Source organism: Canis aureus, chromosome 29 (genome assembly GCF_053574225.1).
Source record: "Canis aureus isolate CA01 chromosome 29, VMU_Caureus_v.1.0, whole genome shotgun sequence".
Classification (NCBI taxonomy): domain Eukaryota; kingdom Metazoa; phylum Chordata; class Mammalia; order Carnivora; family Canidae; genus Canis; species Canis aureus.
In genome coordinates this window covers 6,172,344-6,191,939 of record NC_135639.1, presented here as the reverse complement: position 1 = coordinate 6,191,939, position 19,596 = coordinate 6,172,344, and the positions used below count along the sequence as shown (strand labels likewise).

Here is a 19,596-nt window from a genome sequence, read left to right as displayed (position 1 = left end):
CAGGCGGAGGGAACCCTGCAGTACATAGGTGCTGAGACCTGAAGTGCAGTGGGTTTGAGGCTCAAAGTAGATTAGTAAAGTTTTAGCTAATAAGACTTGAGGGTAGAGAGGAGTAGAAAAGACAGGTCTGGAAAAGTCAACAAGAGCCAGATCACAAAGGCTTGATAAAACTATGTAAGAAATGTATCAGGGGGTGTCTGGGTGGCTCAGTCAGTTAAGCATCCAACTCTTGATTTTAGCTCAGGTCATGATCTCAGGGTTGTGAGATGGAGCCCCACGATGGGCTCCATACTGGGCACTGAGCGTGTATAGTCTGCTTAAGGTTCTCTCTTTCTACCCCTCCCTCCCTGCTCCCTCTCTAAAAGAAAAGAGAAAAGGGAAGTATTATGTGTATGTATTATATGTTTATATCCCATCGCATTGAGTTTTGAAGTGGAAAATTTCTGTTAATTAATCCATGCCTGGGGTATAACTGTACGTTTATTCCTTTCACTATATTCTTAAATGCTTTTATCACTTTAATTTTAAGTTTTTTTTTAATTTTTTTATTTATTTATGATAGTTACAGAGAGAGAGAGAGGCAGAGACACAGGCAGAGGGAGAAGCAGGCTCCATGCACCGGGAGCCTGATGTGGGATTCGATCCTGGGTCTCCAGGATTGCACCCTGGGCCAAAGGCAGGCACCAAACCGCTGCGCCACCCAGGGATCCCTATCAGTTTAATTTTAGATAATCCAAACAATCACCAGTTATCTTAGGAAGTTCTTTTTTTTTTTTTTTTAAGATTTTATTTTTAGGGATCCCTGGGTGGTGCAGCGGTTTGGCGCCTGCCTTTGGCACAGGGCGTGATCCTGGAGACCCGGGATCGAATCCCACGTCGGGCTCCCGGTGCATGGAGCCTGCTTCTCCCTCTGCCTGTGTCTCTGCCTCTCTCTCTCTGCCTCTCTCTCTCTCTCTCTCTCTTTTTCTCTCTGTGACTATCATAAATAAATAAAAATAAAAAAATATTTAAAAATATTTTATTTTTAAGTAATCTCTACATCCAATATGGGACTCAAACTCACAACCCTGAGGTCAAATTCACATTGTCTACTGACTGAGCCAGCCAGGTGCCCCAGGAACTTCTTTCACAGTCCAATAAGCACCATTGGGATAAATATTTACTAAATCATTCACTGTTAGTAAATATTTGGAAGACACTTAAAACATTAAATGATTTTTTAGGTCCCTTTTAACTTCAAAATTCATATCCAACCTTCAAAATTAAGATTTTCCCTGAAACTCACATTATTTAATTCTCTCAAAAATATTGGAGAGCACTATATAGAGGGTATTAACAAGTATTATAATTATAACTACAATTATACTGTAACCGATATTATATTAACAATATATTGTGATACAATATTATCCAACGCATTTTAAACCTGGTGTTTACACGGCACCGTTTGTCATGACGGGTTTCAAAGAACATTTTACAACCGTGGTGGCACATAGCATCAGTGAATTGATTGAAAGGAAGAATTCTTCTTGATGAAGGATCCTTTAAGGATAAGATATACACCAAAGGACAACACCGAGGACCCGCTAGAGTCAGCCTTATCCATTCTGTTTCCACACACTTAGGTTTCTATTACTTTTAGAAATGACCTTTATTAACAGAGTCATTAAAATCCAATAAACATAAACTCCTCAGGCCCCAAAGAAGGATCATACTCTGGCTATAGGCAGAGGAGGACAGGGGCTACCACTATTTTACAGAATCATAATAAATCAATGAGCCAAGAAATGACTCCCCAGGGAAAGGGCAAATTAAGTAAATTCACAACCTCAGGCCATTCAGAGTGGTTTTGGCTCAGCTCTCAGCTTTATTATTTTTTTCCTAAACTAACTACACTGTAGGCAAGATAACCCACGTATGAAATAACATGGAAAATCTACATCAAATTCTTTTTTTTTGTTTTGTTTTGGTTTTGGTTTTGGTCTTGTTTTTAGAAAATATTTAAGTTCAACAGTACTGTCTCTTCCCTAATTTCTTAGTGACTGACAATGCCAAGGGGTAGCTTTGGGGGTCTTTCTTTACCCTCCCTCTCATGATCTTTCCTAGCCCACCAAATCCCCTAAGCAGACACACAATCTGAGTCTAAAAACTGTATTTATCACATGCAACATCGAGATAAGCCCCCAGTTCTGCATTAGAACCCCCTACTGCTGTCTACTCCCTATATAAAAATCTGGGTCTAGTTTAGGCCGGGCAGCAGTTGACTGCTATATACCTGCCCTTAGAAAGAAATGCCAAATGGGGATCCAAGTTGCTCCAATGACTAAGAGAATGAGGCATTCACTTAAAGGGCTGAAGCCTTTCTGCAAGCCTGTTTTTCTACTCATTTTTCCAGCTTTGATAGGATTACAACACCTCCCCAGTTATTCCAGCTGGAAATCAAAGAGTCATCCTTCACTCCTTCCTTCCACGCCCTACTCCTTGTACCATCCTGCCCACCAGAATGCCTGTTTACTCCACCTTCAAAATACGCCTCAAATGTGCAACCTTATTCCTACTGTCATCAGTGGGACCCCAAGCCACACCGTCTTGCTTAAGCCATGATCGGAGGCTCTCCTGATTTCTACAGTTCCTCTCTCCTGCCCCATCTGTGCTCCACCTGGAAGTCAGAGTGACCTTTTCAAAATAACATTTGACATCATGTCACTCCCCTGCCAAAAACCCTCCAGGGTTCTTATAATGATCTAGTTGCCTCTTCAGGCTTATCAGGGGTATGATCTTAGATAATTATGCTTCAAGTGTATGGGTCTTTTAGTCCCTTCACCAAGCTCCTTTAAGGACGGTAAGTCTGCACCAGCTTTTTCCCTCCTGTTCTGACGGATCTGACTCAATATCCTCTGGTCTTAGTTTCAAGGTCCCCTCTTCATTGAATCCTTCTCTTCAATCCTAAAGTAGGTAGTGCCCCCCTTCCTCATGTGATTCCTGCCTTTGTGTTTTTCTCTTCCTAGCAATGATAATTCGAAATTCGTTGTTAATTTAAAAAAAAAATCTGTTTTCTCCACCAGATTGTAGGATTGTTTTAAAGGGCTCAGTCTGTCATTCTGGTCCCAGTGCCTGACATGAAGTAAGCCCTGAACTAGCATCTACGGAATGGATGGCAATGCTGCTAACAGCTGAATGCCTCATCTGATTTTATTTCCTTAAGAATGGGATGTAGTTAAAAATGAAAAGCCATTTTACTCTATGACAGGAAGGGCTTTGCACCAGTGAAATCTAAAGTGCCTCTTGTGTAGGATGCTTCAGGTAATGTTCATTTAACTCAGGTGCTTATAAAAGTTAGCTTGATTACAAACACAGCATTCCTTTTTGCTAGCCTAAATGAGATGTTTTCAGAATCTCATTTTATTCAATAAAATTAAGGAACTAGGCAAGTAATCTTATTTTTGAGACAAAAGACTCACCAGAATCATACATAGACCCGACAAAATCATTGCACTACAATCGGCTGCTTGTGTGTTAATTGCCTGGTAAGAGTTTGAGAAGTAAATAGGTAAGCCCAAGAATGTCTTAAAAAAATCTGGTTAACAGTTTCTTCTCAAGTAGTCTTAGCCCCTAAAGAATATTAATTCTATTAACTAGGCTTTAATTGAAGTGATATCATTAAGAAATAAATGCTTATATGAATCAAGTTCAAAATTAAAAAAAATTTTTCGAAGCAACATCTTTTAAATAGCCATCGTTTCAAATTCCCATCAAAATAGTAAAATTCATTGCAATCCTGACCTCTGGATGTTCAGCCAGCCCCGAAAAGGGGCAAAACGACTTGATGATTGCAGCTTTGTGTCACCAGAAGATCACGTTCACCTCAGCATCATTCCCAGACCAAGTCTATTCCTGGTAACTTGGATTTTACCTCTTGACAGGGTAAAGGAAGCACTGTTAGGACTTGCCTCCACCCCGTCACACCCAGGAGTTGAGCTAGCCAACCAGATTAAAGGAGGGGTTTGTGCAAACCAGCATCATCCAAGAATGGCCTGAATGACTCATTAAGTACACAAGGTGGTGTTAATTCATTAACAAGTAAACAACTCATATTGCAAGAAATGTTCTTGCATTTCTGCACTCACAGGGCTGGCTGGCAAGCCAGGGGCAAAGATGCTTCTCCTCAGGATCCTCCAGCCTGCATCCTGGGGGCATTTGCCTCCTGGGAGGCAGAAGGAAGGGAGGGGGCATCCCTTTCTCTTAGACCCCATGTGCCAGTTCTGTTAGCTGTGCCTTACCTTCTTCCGGGTTGTCAGGGATCCTTCTCTGGCCTTGTCGTCTTGGGGGTGTCCTCTCATCCTCAGACTCTCCTGCCTTCGTGTCTTGGTCCAAAATGCACTCACTGCCCATCCACCTGTCTATTCTTTAAAACAAGTTTCAGACATCACTGTCTCTTAGAAACTTTGCTACCTACCATCCCCCAACCCAAATCAGAGTTACTTTCTCCCTCCTAGGTACTGTCTGCATTTTATTAATACCTTTATTATTCTAACAGTTTGTAATCAAGATATCTATCTGTTCAACTCTTTCATTAGAAGTTAACTTGAGAGGCACCTGGGTGGCTCAGTTGGTTGAGCATCTGCCTTCAGCTCATATCATGATCTCAAGGTCCTGGGATTGAACCCCGCATTGGGCTCCCTGTTCAGTGGGGGCCTGCTTCTCCCTCTCCCCTCTCCCCTCTCCTTGCTCATGCTCCCATGCTCTCTCTCTCACACTCTGTCTCTCTTTCTCTCTCTAAGGTGGACAAATAGAGTCTTAAAAAAGAAAGTTAACTTGAAATGGATTAAGAGTTTAAACATAAGATCTGAAATTTTAAAACTCCTGGAAGAAAAACATAGGGTAAAACCTCCTTGACACTGGTCTTGGCCATGATTTCTTTGAGATGACACTAAAAACACAAATAACAAACACAACATCAACAAGTGGGGCTACATCAAACCAAAAAGCTTCTGTACAGTGAAAGAAACAACAAAATAAAAAGGCAATCTCAGATGAGAGAAAATATTTACAAGCCATCTATCTGATAAGGGGTTAATATCCAAAATATATAAGGAACTCAATATTACTCAATAGCAATAATAGTAATAATCCAATTAAAAATGAGTAGAGGACCTATATAGACATTTTCCCAAAGAAGTCACAGATATGCTTTGCTTTTCAAAAGTTTACCCTACTTGGCTTTGATGGCAGACCTACATAGGTACCTGTTTTTTCTAATCAAAAATAGAGTTGGGGTGCCTCGGTGGCTCAGTCAGTTAAGCCTCCGACTCATGGTTTCAGCTCCAAGTCATGATCTCTGGATCTTGAGATCAAACCCTTTGTTGGGCTCCATGCACTGCACGGAGTCTGCTTGTTCCTCTACTCCTCCCACTGCATTCTCTCTCTAATAAATGAAATAAAATCTTAAAAAAAAATAGCATTCATCAAGATTTTGCAGAGAGCCCTTACAGGGGCAGCATGCACCGCAAGTGGGAAGAGTAGCGCTGTCAAGTGCCTTCCTGGGAACCACACTCCGCATCTTTGCATCCAGCCACCAGAGCTCTGAGCGGGCTGTAAGCACCTGTGCCTCGTCTTGATTTATTTTGTTTATCTGTTAGCAGGATGTGTCCTAAGGTACCAGAAAAGCCCAAGAGAGGTTGTTTTTTGGATCTGAGAATGCTAAAAACAGTTTTCCATGTAAATTAATGGGTAATTGCTGCTTCTCTACACCACTTCAGCTTGTGATAGTTTTCTTAAGGATGTTCTACTTCCAGATAGCTGGGGAAACCTGTACGAATGGCCAAAGGGACACAAAAAGATGCTCAATATCATTACTCATCAGGGAAATGCAGATCAAAACCACAATGAAGAACATCTCAGACCTGTTAGAATGGCTTTTATTAAAAAGATAAGAGCAAGCATTGGCAGGGATGTGGAGGAAAGGAAATCCTGGTGCATTGTCAGTGGGAATGTAAATTAATACGGCTGCTATAGAAAACAGTACGGAGGTTTCTCAAAAAAATTAAAACTACCATATGATATATCAATCTCATTTTGGGGTATAAAGGAAATGAAATCAGGACCTTGAAGAGATAATCTGCATTCCCTCATTGCAGCATTATTCATGATAGCCAAGATGTATAGACAGAGGTATAATGGAATATTATTCAACCATGAGAAAGAAGGAAATCTTACCCTTTGTGGCAACACAGAGGTATGCTCGAGGGCATTATGCTAAGTGAAGTAAGGCAAACAGAGAAAGACAAACACTGTATGATTATGATCTCTCTCATACATGGAATCTGGACAACTGGAACTTATAGAAACAGTAAGTGGAATGGTGGGTGGTTGCCAGGGGCTGGGAGTTGAGGGAAATGGGGAAACCAGTCAGAGGGTAAAGAGGAGTAAGTTCTGGGGATCTGTTATGCATGATCACTACAGTTAACAATATTTGAAAGTTGCTATGGGAATAGACCTTAAATGTTCTCACCATACTGGTAAAAAAAAAAAAAAAAGTTACTTTTGTGAATCGATAGAGGTGTTAACCAACCTATTGTAATCATTTTGCAATGCATGAGTGTATCAAATCATCAGGTTGTACACCTTAAATCTATACAATGTTTTGTGTCAGTTATATCTCAATAAAGCTGGGGGTGGAGGTGGAAAGCCATGAGCTCATCATTGTTTTCTTTCCTGAGGCTCTCTAGAGCACTTAGAAGAAACCAACTAACCCTGTTATACTACTTGATGATAGGTACCTAGTTTATATTTTAAGTACGTTTTTGCCACAGTAAAGCAATGGACTAGCAGTGTCCTTTACCACTGGGGGTCAGTACTGTCTCTAATCAGATTGGAGAAACAATTCCAGATAGCCCAGTACCAATTCAGAAACTCATCCTATAAGTTCTGTTCTCTGCATCTGCTTCTATATTAATATTTGTATCAATTAGGGTTTAATCAGGAAAGCAAAGCCACAATGAGTGATACAATATGTGTTTGTGGTAATTTGTTATACAGCAATAGAAAACAAATAGATTACCTCATATAGTTTCTGTGGGTCAAGATTTTGGGAATGCTTTAGCTGAGTGGTTTTGTGTTGGGTTCTAGTCAACATGTTGGCCAGGGCTTCAGGCCTGTAAAGGCTTGACCGAGGCTGGAGGATCTGATTTCAAGATGGCACACTCAAAATGGGGGCAGGTTGGTACTGACTGTTGGTAGGAGACCTCAGTAACTTAGCACACTAATTTCTCTGTAGGGTTGTGTGAGTGTGCTTACAGCTTGGTAGTTGGTTTTAGCCAGAGTGAATGATCTCAGAGAAAGGAAGGTAGAAGCTGCAGTGTCTTTTATAATCCGTCCTTGGATGTCACACTCTTGTTATTTGCCTTAACACAGGCCAGCCCTATTGACTATGAGTGAGCCTGAGAGAGGGTTCTACAAGGGTGTGAATAGCAGGAGGTGAGAATTAACTATAGCAATTATCAATGATATCATTCAGAAACCAGTTTTTAGATTTTTATATTTTTCTCATTATGCATTTTTTTATTTCATTGATTTCTGCATTTATCCTCATTGTTTCCATCTTTTAAATTTTGTTCTTTCTTTAAAGAATCTTTGAGATAGACACTAGCATCATGTTTTTCAACCTACTTTTTCAAATATGTGCATTTAAGACTATGAATTTCCTTCTAAGCCAAGATTTAACTGCATTTCACAAGTCTTTTTTTTTTTTTGTAGAGTTGTATCAAAGTAGGATATATGCCCAAGAGAGTACACAGTCTTAAATATACAGGTTGATGAATTATCTCAAAGTAAACACACCCATAACGAGCACCCAGGTCAAAAGACAGATGACTATTAATTGTCTCAAAGCCCAAGTCTCAGAATATTTCTGGTTACTTTAAAGTTCATGTCTGATCATTCCAATACCTGAATCACTCTCTTCTGTTTTTCAGTCATTTGGTCACAGATCCTGGCATTCCTGGTAATTTTTTATTGAATGCTTGACATTCTTTGTGAAAATCATAGAGGTTTTGATATTATCCATAGAGGATTTTATTTACTTTTGGTTGGTGTTAGCTAGAAACAAATAACCTTCATTTAGCTGAGAGTGGTCCATTTTCAGTTTGCCTTTATTCATAGGATGTAGCTATTTCAGGAAGCTTAGCTGAAAACTCAGGTTCTTTACTAGTGCCCCGCCCTTCCTCCCTCCCCCCCTCCCCCCCCTCCCCCCCCCCTTTTTTTGACAGAGAGCACTAGCAGTTTGGGGGTGAGCAGGGCAGGGAGAGTGAGAGGGGGAGGGAGTCTCAAGCAGACACCACGCTGAGTGAGGAGCTTGATCCCACAACCCTGAAATCATGACCCTAGCCGAAATACAAGTCCAATGCTTAACCGAATGAGGCACCCAGGCACCCCACCCCTCCCTTTCAGCAGAACTTATATTTCATTTTGATCCCTAGCACCATGGCACTGCCAAGACCTCTGCTCATCTGTGATCAGCACATTTCTCATTGGGCTCAATGTCTGTGCTCCCTTTGCTCTAGGATCTTGGCCCTTAAGCCCTGGTGGTTTGGGTGGGCTTCCACCAACTATGTTTGTCTCCCAGCTCAGTGTGACTATTATTTTTTTTTCAAGATTTTATTTATTGATTTGAGAGGGCATGAGAAGGGGGGAGGGGCAAAGGGAGAGGGTGAAGGCGACTCCCCACTGAGCAGGGAGTTGGATGCGGGACTCCATCCCAGGAACCTGGGTTCATGACCCAAGCCAAAGGTGGATTCTTGACCGACTGAGCCACCCAGCACCCCTCATTGTACTGTAAAGAGCTCTCTGATTCTGCTTTCTGTTTGTCCTCTGTGACCCAGCAATCTTGTCTACGGTTGTTGTACTCTGGTTTTTGGTATATTACTCAACTTCTCCCTTTTTTTTTTTTTTATTGTTTTTGTGGAGTATTAGCATGATATTAATTTCTGGAAGCAGAAATTGATAATTAACATTTCAACAGAAGACCCTTAAAGACACTTAATTCAAAAGAACGAACAGGGCTTCTTTCTTTCTTTCTTTCTTTCTTTCTTTCTTTCTTTCTTTCTTTCTTTCTTTCTTTCTTTCTTTCTTTCTCTTTCTTTCTTTCTTTCTCTTTCTTTCTTTCTTTCTTTCTTTCTTTCTTTCTTTCTTCTTTCTTTCTTTCTAAGATTTTATTCATTTATTCATGAAAGACACAGAGAGAGAGAGGCAGAGACACAGGCAGAGGGAGAAGCAGGCTCCATGCAGGGAGCCCGATGCAGGACTCCATCCCAGGACTCCAGGATCATGCTCTGGGCCAAAGGCAGGTGCCAAACCACTGACCCACCCAGGGATCCCCCATGAACAGGGCTTTCAATAATTTTTTCATACCATTCTGTTTTTTAAGACATCTGATAATATATATTAAAATTTAATTTATTAATACAACAGCATTTGCCTATGTTTTAACAATTCCATATGTAGTTAGTAAGTAAACAAATGAATAAATTTTATACATGATATCCACATCTTACAGTTTTTGATCAAATTGCATAACTCCTAGTTAATAAAGATAATCTGAAACTTCAGTAGATATTTTTGTATTCCTTGAAGATTAAAAGAAACTTTTATAACTATTTTATGTACATTGCTTAGTAAGCACTTTTGATGGTTGAAAAAATTATGTCAAACATAAAATGAGACCAAAGATAACTAAAGGAATCATTTCTCCAAGGGAAAATACCCTGCTGTCTTTTAATATTTTGTCAGTTTGGTTTAGAATGTGTTCAGGATAATCCACAACTTAGCTAGAGGCGTTACTCCAGCCCCCTTGAATCTGGTCAGATATGTTACTCAGATGGCGATGCTCTTTTCTCTCCATGTTGACTGGCTTTCTGTACTGTGCCCATAAGTGCACCAGTTCCCAACTACAAGTCATCAGTCCCAACTACTAGAGGAGACACTGAATTTTCTTTCTTGATTCCCCCCCCCCTTTTTTTTTTACATTTTAAAAATTTACATTCAATTTGCCAACATATAGTATAACATCCAGTGCTCATCCCATCAAGTGCCCTCCTCATTGTCTGTCCTGCAGTTACCCCATCCACCCACCCACCTCCCTATTTCTTTCTTGATTCCAATTCTAAAATTCAGGACAAGGATTCTTATTAAAGCAGCTCTGTCGGATGCCCATCCCATCCATGGTGGAAAGATGGAGGGGAGGGATGTCCATGATAGGACATGTGCAGAAAAAGCTGAAAAGATCAGGAGAAATGTCAGACCTTTGCCAAACAAAGTGATCGTGTAAAACTAAACAGTTCCATACTGTGTTCAGAGGTTCTTCTACTTGTCTCTCTGGTCTGTTAGAGGGAAGGCTGTTCCTCCATTGATCCATCTCCTCCAAAGTTGTCACTTTTCATTGAGTTAGCTCTAAGATCCATTCAGAGAAGCAGGGACCTACTTTTTATGACTCAACCACTTTATCTTGCTTACAGCGACAGAGCTGAGTACTGCTAAAAATCAAAGTATTACTGCAGCCAGGTCTTGTTGATCAATGTAAAGGCACTTCCTATTCTTTTATTTGGAGCATTCCAAACCTAAGCATACTCAATAGCTAAACCTAGATTTATTCATGGGACTCCTTCCCGTTTCTCAGAGTAAAATAATCATGACAGTGTTCTGTAGGAAATTCCATGTACCTGAACCTGCTTTCTTGTCCTCCAGATGAGGATCACAAACTGATCTTTAAGAAAACTTTTTTTAAAGATCTTTATTTATTGGGCACCCCCGGTGGCGCAGCGGTTTAGCGCCGCCTGCAGCCCGGGGTCTGATCCTGGAGACCCAAGATCGAGTCCCGCGTCGGGCTCCCTGCATGGAGCCTGCTTCTCCCTCTGCCTGTGTCTCTGCCTCTCAGTCTCTCTCTCTCTCTGAATAAATAAATTAAAAAAAATACTAAAGATATTTATTTATTTATTTATTTAGCAAGTGAGCATGTGCACAAGTAGGGGTGGGTGGGTGGGGAAGGGGCTAAGGGAAGGGGAGAGAGAGAATCTTAAGCAGACTCCATGCTGAGCACAGAGCTTGATGATCACATGACCCTGAGATCATGACCTGAGTGAAAATCAAGAGTCAGACACTTAAACAACTGAGCCACACAGGTGCCTCTTTAAGAAATCTTTTATATGGGTTAATATGAACAATTTAGCCAGCACAAGGAGTTCTAAGAGACACGAAGTAGCTACAGAATTCCCACTTTGTAGTCTGTAAAGGGAGAATAACTTGTGGTTCGATGTACAATAGAATTCTGAGGATGGGGCTGATAGTGGAATCGGAGCTGTGGCATCACAGCCTGGCAGCGTGGGAAATGTCTGTTACATCACTCTTGATACAGTGTGCTGCCGGCATCACAGGCCACCTCTGCTGCTTTCACCATCGAGGACCAAATATAACAAAGTTCAGGACAAAATTTCCTAGTTTTATTTCAGGAATGAAGCTGAGAATGGCTTAGTTCAGTAACTGCATGACTCAAATGAACTTTGGACTTTGAACATTGGATCGTTTCTGCTTCACAAAAGATTGTGCATCATCACCGGTAGGATAAGAAATGAAAAGATCTACATCCTGTCTTCTGTGGCTCAGCTACTTGTGATGATAGGATATTTCAGGGTCAGTTCATCCCCACTGTGGATTGTGAGGTGGGCTTTTCAGATCTTTAAAGGAATTAACAGTTCTGTTCAAAATTGGACATAGCCCCCTTGGGCACAATAGCTCCATAGCTCCATAAATATGCAGCTTGCCTTATGTTTATGCTTTCTAAATGTATATGTGGAACAGAAATATATACAGAAATTATATATATATATATATATATATATATATATATATATATATATATATATATATATACTTTTTATTTTGAAAATTTTCAGGGGTGCCTGGGTGACTCAGTTGGTTAAGCATCTGCTTTCCACTCAGATCATGATCTCAGGTCCTGGGATTGAGCAAACCCTGCTCAATGGGGAGTCTGCCTCTCCTCTCCCTACCTTCTACTTGTGTTCTCTCTTGCAATCTCTCTCTCTCAAATCTTAAAAATTTTTTTTCAGGGCTATAGAATAGTTCAAAGTCATACAATGAACACTTCCATACCCCTCACATAGATTTGATTGTTTACATTTTACCACACTTGGTTTCTGTCTTTCTCTCCTCTGTCCAGACACATATACACACACACACAAATGTACACATGCACTTTTTTTTTTTCTGAACCATTTGAAAGTTGCACACACAATGACACTTCAGTCCTAGATACTTCGGCATGTTTCTCCTCTAAGAACAAGGACATTTTCTTCTGTAACCACAATACTAATACATCTCAAAATTTAACACTGATATAGTAATGTTATCTAATATGTAGTCCCTTTTTGTGTTTTCCCGATTGTCTTAATAATGTCCTTTGTGGTTTTTTCTTTTTAAATGATTGGGACCCTCTTCAGGATTACACATGGCATTGAATTGTCATAGTCCCTCGGCTTTCTTTAATGTAGAATAGTCTCTGTATTTTTTGTTGCTGTTTTTCTTTCATGACACTGATATTTCTGAAGTGGCCAGGCCAGCTGGCTTACAGAAGGTTCCATGCTGGGCTTGTCTGATTGTTGCCTCATGATGTTTTAAGTCGAATATTTTTACAAGGAATGTAATATTACACAGATGATGCCGTGTCTCTCTGTTGCCTCTTGTCAGGAGGCACGTGATGTCAGTCCTGTATTTTGATACAATGTCACTGCTGCCACTGAAAAAGAAAAGACGAATATTCTGGAATGAAATGTAATTAAGCATTGAGGAATCTGTTAAGAAGAAAAAGACTAGTTTCTCAAGGCTGTCAGGACCGGTGCTACAGGAGTCAGTTTGCATCACGTAAGCCACAGCGTCAAGCTTGCTTTTACAAGCAGAGGGTGGCAGGGGTATGAACATGAAAGACTTGCTCCTCTTCTCTAAGGAATCTCCTTCTAGTAGAAGAGAGAAGCTAACACGTATGAAAGAATTTTCCAGTGTGATGAGAGAGGATATTTTTCAGCTTAGGACTGGAACACAGATGTGAGCATGACAAGAATGGCCAGTCAGGGGCCTGGTAATCGGGGCAAACCCTACTCTCCGTATTTTTGTTTTTTCTGCTTCCCAGTGTGTACTTAACTAGGCCTGTTTCCTCCTTGCCATCCACATTTACTGTAGCCATTCATGTTTATTCCCTTCCTCATGTTTGCTCACCAGAGCCCTGCCCTCCACAGCTCTGTACCTGCAGTAGCCTGATAGCCTGCTTCCAGGGTGGCTCCCCGTGAGCCCTCCGCCTCCTGGTGTTCTCACCTGTACCCTGGTGTTCTGTACCTGTACCCCGCCTCATTGTGCTAAGGTTGGTCTGTGTGACCAGTGACATATGGCAGGAGTGATATGTCACTTCCAAGATTAGATTATAAAAGCCTGGGGCTTCTGCCTTGGGCTGGTCTTTGATCTCTCGCCTTCTCCCTCCCTTGCTCCCTCTCTCTTTCCCTCTTTTTTGGATTACTTATCAATTGCCATGTCATGGGCACACTCAAGCATCTTATGGCATGGCCTACATAGCAAGGAACAGAGGATCTTTTAGTGGTAGAAGGTTACAGCCAAGGAATGTGGGAGGACTAGAAGCTGGAAGAGGCTCAGAAATGTACTCTCCCCTAGAACCTCTGGAAAGAACAAGCCTTTGATTTTAGCTGGGTAAGACCAGTTGTGAACTTCTGACCTCCAGAACTGCAAGATAACGAATTTGTGTTGTTTTTAAGCTGCTGTGTTTATGGGAATTGGTTACAACAGTGGTAGGAAACTAGTACAGCTGTGATTACAAGCAATTATAAACAAAGTTGCGTTAAATTATCTTATATGTTGGATATTTTGCATTTTGTGCAAGCATATTTGCAGAATAAATGCCTAGATGTAGAATTGCCCAAGGGCAGTGTTGGGTTTGGCTAATCCTCACTTTCAGTGGTGATAACTTGGGAGAACAACTTCCATAGGGTCTCCAACGAGCGTGTAATCAAACTGGATTCTTACTGTTGAGTAATTGAAAAAAACCCTAATTTCTTTGAACGAGCTAATTATTACTAAATATTCCTTATCTGCACACCATGTTTAGCGTCTCCTTCAGAGTGAGAACTAAGTCCTTATTTCCATTTTATTCCACATTGTTTGGCTGCATCCCCCCTCCTACCTTACGTAGAGTGGGGTCTCCCTATAGAGTAGTAAAGGGATATATACATATCCAAAGGCATCCATTCTACAATAGTGGGAGAGAAATGTTATGTAGAATCCATTTTATCCATATATATATATATATATATATCCATCAAATTTTCCTTTAAAAACAAAATACTTGGGGGAATCCCTGGGTGGCTCAGTGGTTTAGCGCCTGCCTTTGGCCGGGGGCAAGATCCTGGAGTCCTGGGATCGAGTCCCACGTTGGGCTCCCTGCATGGAGCCTGCTTCTCTCTCGGCCTGTGTCCCTGCCTCTCTCTCTCTCTCTGTCTCTCATGAATGGATTAGTGAAATATTTAAAAAAATAAAAACAAAATACTTGCTTTGTTTTGGACAAAAACATCCTAATTGCAATCATTGATAAGAGTTTGGAATGATTGGTGTGCTTGTCCTGCCCCCCTCCCCTTTTTTTAAATGTTTGATGGATATAAGGTGGGATCAAGAAAGAATATGTGGCTTTGCCTTGCCTCTGTGCCCCAGGCCCCTACTGTAGACCCTTACCATTAAGGGCGACAATCCCGGCTCCTGGAGGTAGCCAATCCTTATTATTTGCAAGTGAGCTAAAACTTATTTGTGTCCTATTTAAGGACCACCAGCTGCACCACAAACTGTAACCTTGTGCATTTCCAGTGAAGAATGAAACATAAATATAGAACCTTCTACCAGCTTCCTTCTCATAGCTTGGGGATGGTTACACCTCCATTCCCTGTGGTTTTTTTATTAGCATTGCCAACATCTTTACCTTTTTGAGATCTTAAAACTTCAGGGGAAAGGAAAAGCTATGAGTTTCATGAAAACATTGGAGGCTTCTAATTTTTTAAAAATTTGTTTCTTTTGTTTACAGTGTTGCCTGGTTGGTTTGAAATGGTAAAAAAAAAAAAAAAAAAAAAAAAAAAAAGTTTGGTACAAGTTCTGACCCGAGGAATATGCAGTTAATCTCTTGAGCTGTTAGCTAAAACTTCTTTTAATACATAGTGTTTAGCGTCAGTGCCAACCAGTGTTAGGGTACACGTTCAGAATTTTCAAACCTTCCAAGAAACCACAAAACTTAAGTAAAATATGTCATGGAAATGGGAAACAAATCTATTGACAATGAGCCCAATGATAAAAATCCTTTGGTTACTGACAAGGATACAAAATGAAGCCTATTAAAAACATGTGACTCCTGTCCCCTTGCTATTCTGAAGTGGTGATAATTAACAAATGCCCAACATCTGACTTTAAAGATAGACTGGAGCTTCTCTATCCTTTTCTGATCATTTCCCCGCATTTTGATTGTCCCTTGCTCTACGTGACCCCTACCTAACTTGAGTCCTTTGGCGGCCTACCTGAAGGAAGGCATATTTGTGGGAAGCACACTGTCCCAAGGCTTCATTTGCTAGTCAGCTGTGGGATGGTTTACACACGAATACGAGACAGGGTGTTTCTGCCAAAGCTTTCCCTCTGGCCATGGTCCTTGCCACCGCTGCTTCCAAATGGCATCTGTTTAAGTTCATTTTAGATAAAAATGAACTAACTTACAAAAATGTGATACTCCTAGCAACACTTAAAATACCATTAAAACTAGTATTTTGAAACTTCCTACATACCCATCATAGTGTGGGACACTACTCTTCCCTCAGGAAAACAACTTCCTATGGTCAGTGTTCCTCCCCACCCCCCCAACGCCGAATATGTAACAATCCTCTTTCTTTTGTGATGTAACAATATAAACTTACAGGACTTTTTCTCATTTTCCAAAGCTCCATTGTACATCTTTTTTTTTTTTTTTTTTTTTAGGCCTTAAAAAAAAAATCTCCGTAATCTCTTGTTCTTGTTCTGTGGTTAATGCCCATACCCCACCCTCTGCCTCAGCAAGGTGGAAAACCTCCGGAGTATAGGAACCACACCTGCCTATTCACTGTGTCATCAGCACTTAGGGCCTTAAGTACTAGTTGAATAAATGGAACACCTGAAAATGGGTGGGCAGGACACATGATTAGAGGAAACTTCTAGTGCTGTGGATAAAGAAACATAGACCCAAGACAGTTTTTTTTTTTTTTTAAACCGTATTCTTTTTCCCCAAGGAGAAAAATTAAATTCTCCCTAAGAAAAATTAAATACTTAGGTATGATTGAGCCTTAAAAGGCTGCTGTAATAACCGAGATTCTACTCATCCTCCACTCCCTGGTCCAGCAACTAATTTGGGTGCAGAGTGCTTCAATGTAAGGTCCGTGATCTGAGGCCTGGGTCTCAGATTTCTTTGTGGCCTTACTTTTACTTCCTGAAGATTTGATTGCCTGCGAAGGGAAGAGGGTGGTTGTGATCAGAATTGTGGTCTCTGAGCTCCTGGGTTGGGTGAGGCTTCGAGTCGAAATAGAAAATTTCGGGCAATGAACTTGCAGCCCTCCCCAAGAGGGAGCCAGGAAGGCTGGAAGTGGTTGGCAAAACCCTGGGAAAGGTTGGGAAAGACTGGTAGATCCAGTTCTACCAGGAATCCATTTAAGAATAGTGAACTTGAAAATGATGCATAGGTAGCTTTGCTATTTGGGGGGAGAACTGCCCTTCCGGTGGACAGGCTCATTTGCCTACGTACAGACCAGAATCATTTGTTACCACTGGTTCTCTTCAACTTTGACCTAGGCTGTGCCAGGCTTGACTGGAAAACCCAAAAGCAGATGATGTGAACAATGCATAATTTTTCCACTGAAGCACAGATATTTTCCTATAATTTGTAAGTGGTTGGCACTTTCCAATTTTAGATTGCTCTGTATTAACTTCACAATGTGTAATAACTGTGACTAGCAGTTTGTTTCTTTTTTCATAGTTGAACCGTTTTTGGTCTTCTGGGTGTGAAAAAGTAATGAGAGGTTTTATTTTTTTTCTTATATAAATTTATTTTTTATTGGTGTCCAATTTGCCAACATATAGAATAACACCCAGTGCTCATCCCATCAAGTGCCCCCCTCAGTGCCCATCACCCAGTTACCCCCCCCCACACCTCCCCTTCCACCACCCCTAGTTCGTTTCCCAGAGTTAGGAGTCTAATGAGAGGTTTTATTTTTATTTTTATTTTTATTTTTATTTTTTTAAATAAATTTATTTTTTATTGGTGTTCAATTTACCAACTAATGAGAGGTTTTAAATAGGATTTCTATCAATAGAAAGTAGGAGCGGTCTGTATTTCCCTCACATATGGTCATGAAGATATTTGTGAGCCTCGGGCAGACTATTTTGATTGCTTAACGTATATACTCGGTACAAAAAACATCTATAGTTAAAAAGAAACTTGCCCCTTGCATTATAATAGCCAAAAGAGGAAAACCACTCAGGTGTCCATTAATAGATGAACAGAGAGACAAACAAAATATGGTCTATACATACAATGGAATACCACTCAGCCTTGAAAACGCAAGGATTCTGACACAGGCTACAACAGAGATGAGCCTGGAAGACCGTGTGCCAAGTGAAATACATCAGTCACAAAAGGACAAATACTGTATGATTCTGTCGAAGGACAAAGATAATGTAGTGATGCTTGTCCTTTAAGAGAAAATAAGCTACAGATGGGGGACTAGAGTGTCTTACAAGCGATGGACCACTTTTCCTGAAGGATTTGGGGCAAGAATGAGTTCTATAGAACATTAGAAGAGCAATGCAGAGACAGGGCATAACCTCATTTATGCCCAGGATTTATGATCCAGGATTGAGGAGATAAGTAGAGCCCAGAGTTGCCTCAGCATTTCAGGCTTGGCTGACTGCATATATGGCGTTCCTGGTCAAGTTGGAGCATTTACAGGAACAGGAAAGTTTGGTTTGCTGATGTGGCACCTGGCACTGGAGTGCCTCCAGCTCGGGCCTAGAAATTGAGTTCACCGCTTACCTGCAGCAGTCAAATTGATAGAGACAAAGTAGACTAGAGATTGCCTGCAGCTTATGGAAAAGGGGGAGTTATTTCATGGGTGAATATAGGATTTTAGTTTAAGATGATTAAAGTTCTGGAGATGGATGGTACTGATAGTTGTACAACAATGTGTGTCCATAATGCCAGTAAATTGTACACATAAAAATAGTTAACATGGTAAATCTTGTTAAAGGATTTTGCAGCAGCAAAAAGTCTTTGCCACAATAAAGACTTTGTAAACACCTGCCGTTTGAGCACCTGCTAAATGCCAAATCCTTTAGGTACACCTCCACTATTCCTTAAAACTGCCTTGCAGTAATAGTAAATCGATCCCTAGCGCACAGATGACGAAACTGCCTCTGAGAGGCTAGTCCTACAGCCAAAGTCTCAGAGCTGGTAAATGTGGCGTGGGCTTGTGTAATGGGAATCGTGGCCTCTTTCGGCCCTGCCTCACTCCCCTCTCAATAGCTGGAAGGCTATCAGTGAAGAATCTCAAAAATAACAATTGAAAGCGTAAGAAACACATGTATGGTGTTTGAACAGAGACCAGCTAGAGGTGGCTGGGACTGGTTAAGTCTAATTGAAATGTGAATCAATAGGAAAGGGAAGGAATTTCTAGGTGTCAAGATGAACTAGAAGTCCTGAGAGTTACCTAAATTGAAATCCTAGCTCCCTAGAGAGAACTAGGAGTCAGCTACAGTCAGCTAGGAGAATATTCAGTAAAGCCAACTTCTCATGTCATTAGCCTGGAATTGTTTGATGTCAAAGAGACACGAATACTAGGAAACACTGGAGGTAAGAATGGCCCATCTGAATCTCCTGTGAGGACCTGGGAGACCTTCAGGAAGGAAAGGAGGTGTCATTCCTTTAGAGTCAGGTGGAATATTAAGGACCACCAGCTCCTCAGGCTAATGGTGGTTGCCTCTATTCTTTTGGACCTGACCCATAACATTTTATTTTTTAATTTTTTTATTGGAGTTCAATTTGTCAACATTTAGCATAATACCCAGTGCTCATCCTGCCAAGTGCCCCCCTCAGTGCCCATCACCCAGTCACCCCAAACCCCTGCCCACTTCCCCTTCCACTACCCCTTGTTCGTTTCCCAGAGTTAGGAGTGTCTCCTGTTTTGTCATCCTCTCTGATATTTTCACTCCTTTTCTCTCCTTTCCCTTTATTCCCTTTCACTAATTTTTATTTTCCCGAAATGAATGAGACCATATAATGTTTGTCCTTTTCCGACTGACTTATTTCACTCAGCATAATACCCTCCAGGTCTATCCATGTTGAAGCAAATGGTGGGTATTTGTCGTTTCTAATGGCTGAGGAATATTCCATCGTATACATAGACCACAGCTTCTTTATCCATCATCTGTTGATGGACACCGAGGCTCCTTCCACAGTTTGGCTATTGTGGA

At 40.9% G+C, this 19,596-nt stretch overlaps 1 long non-coding RNA gene across 1 annotated transcript; it reads right to left on the bottom strand.

The window, feature by feature from the left end:
- Positions 1–12,528: 12,528 nt before the first annotated feature.
- On the bottom strand, positions 12,529–15,945 carry LOC144300953 (uncharacterized). The gene is made up of 2 exons (XR_013367702.1): positions 15,627–15,945; positions 12,529–12,805 (listed from the first exon to the last, which is right to left on the bottom strand). It is a non-coding gene; the product is annotated as an uncharacterized LOC144300953 (long non-coding RNA).
- Between the last annotated feature and the right edge of the window lie 3,651 nt (positions 15,946–19,596).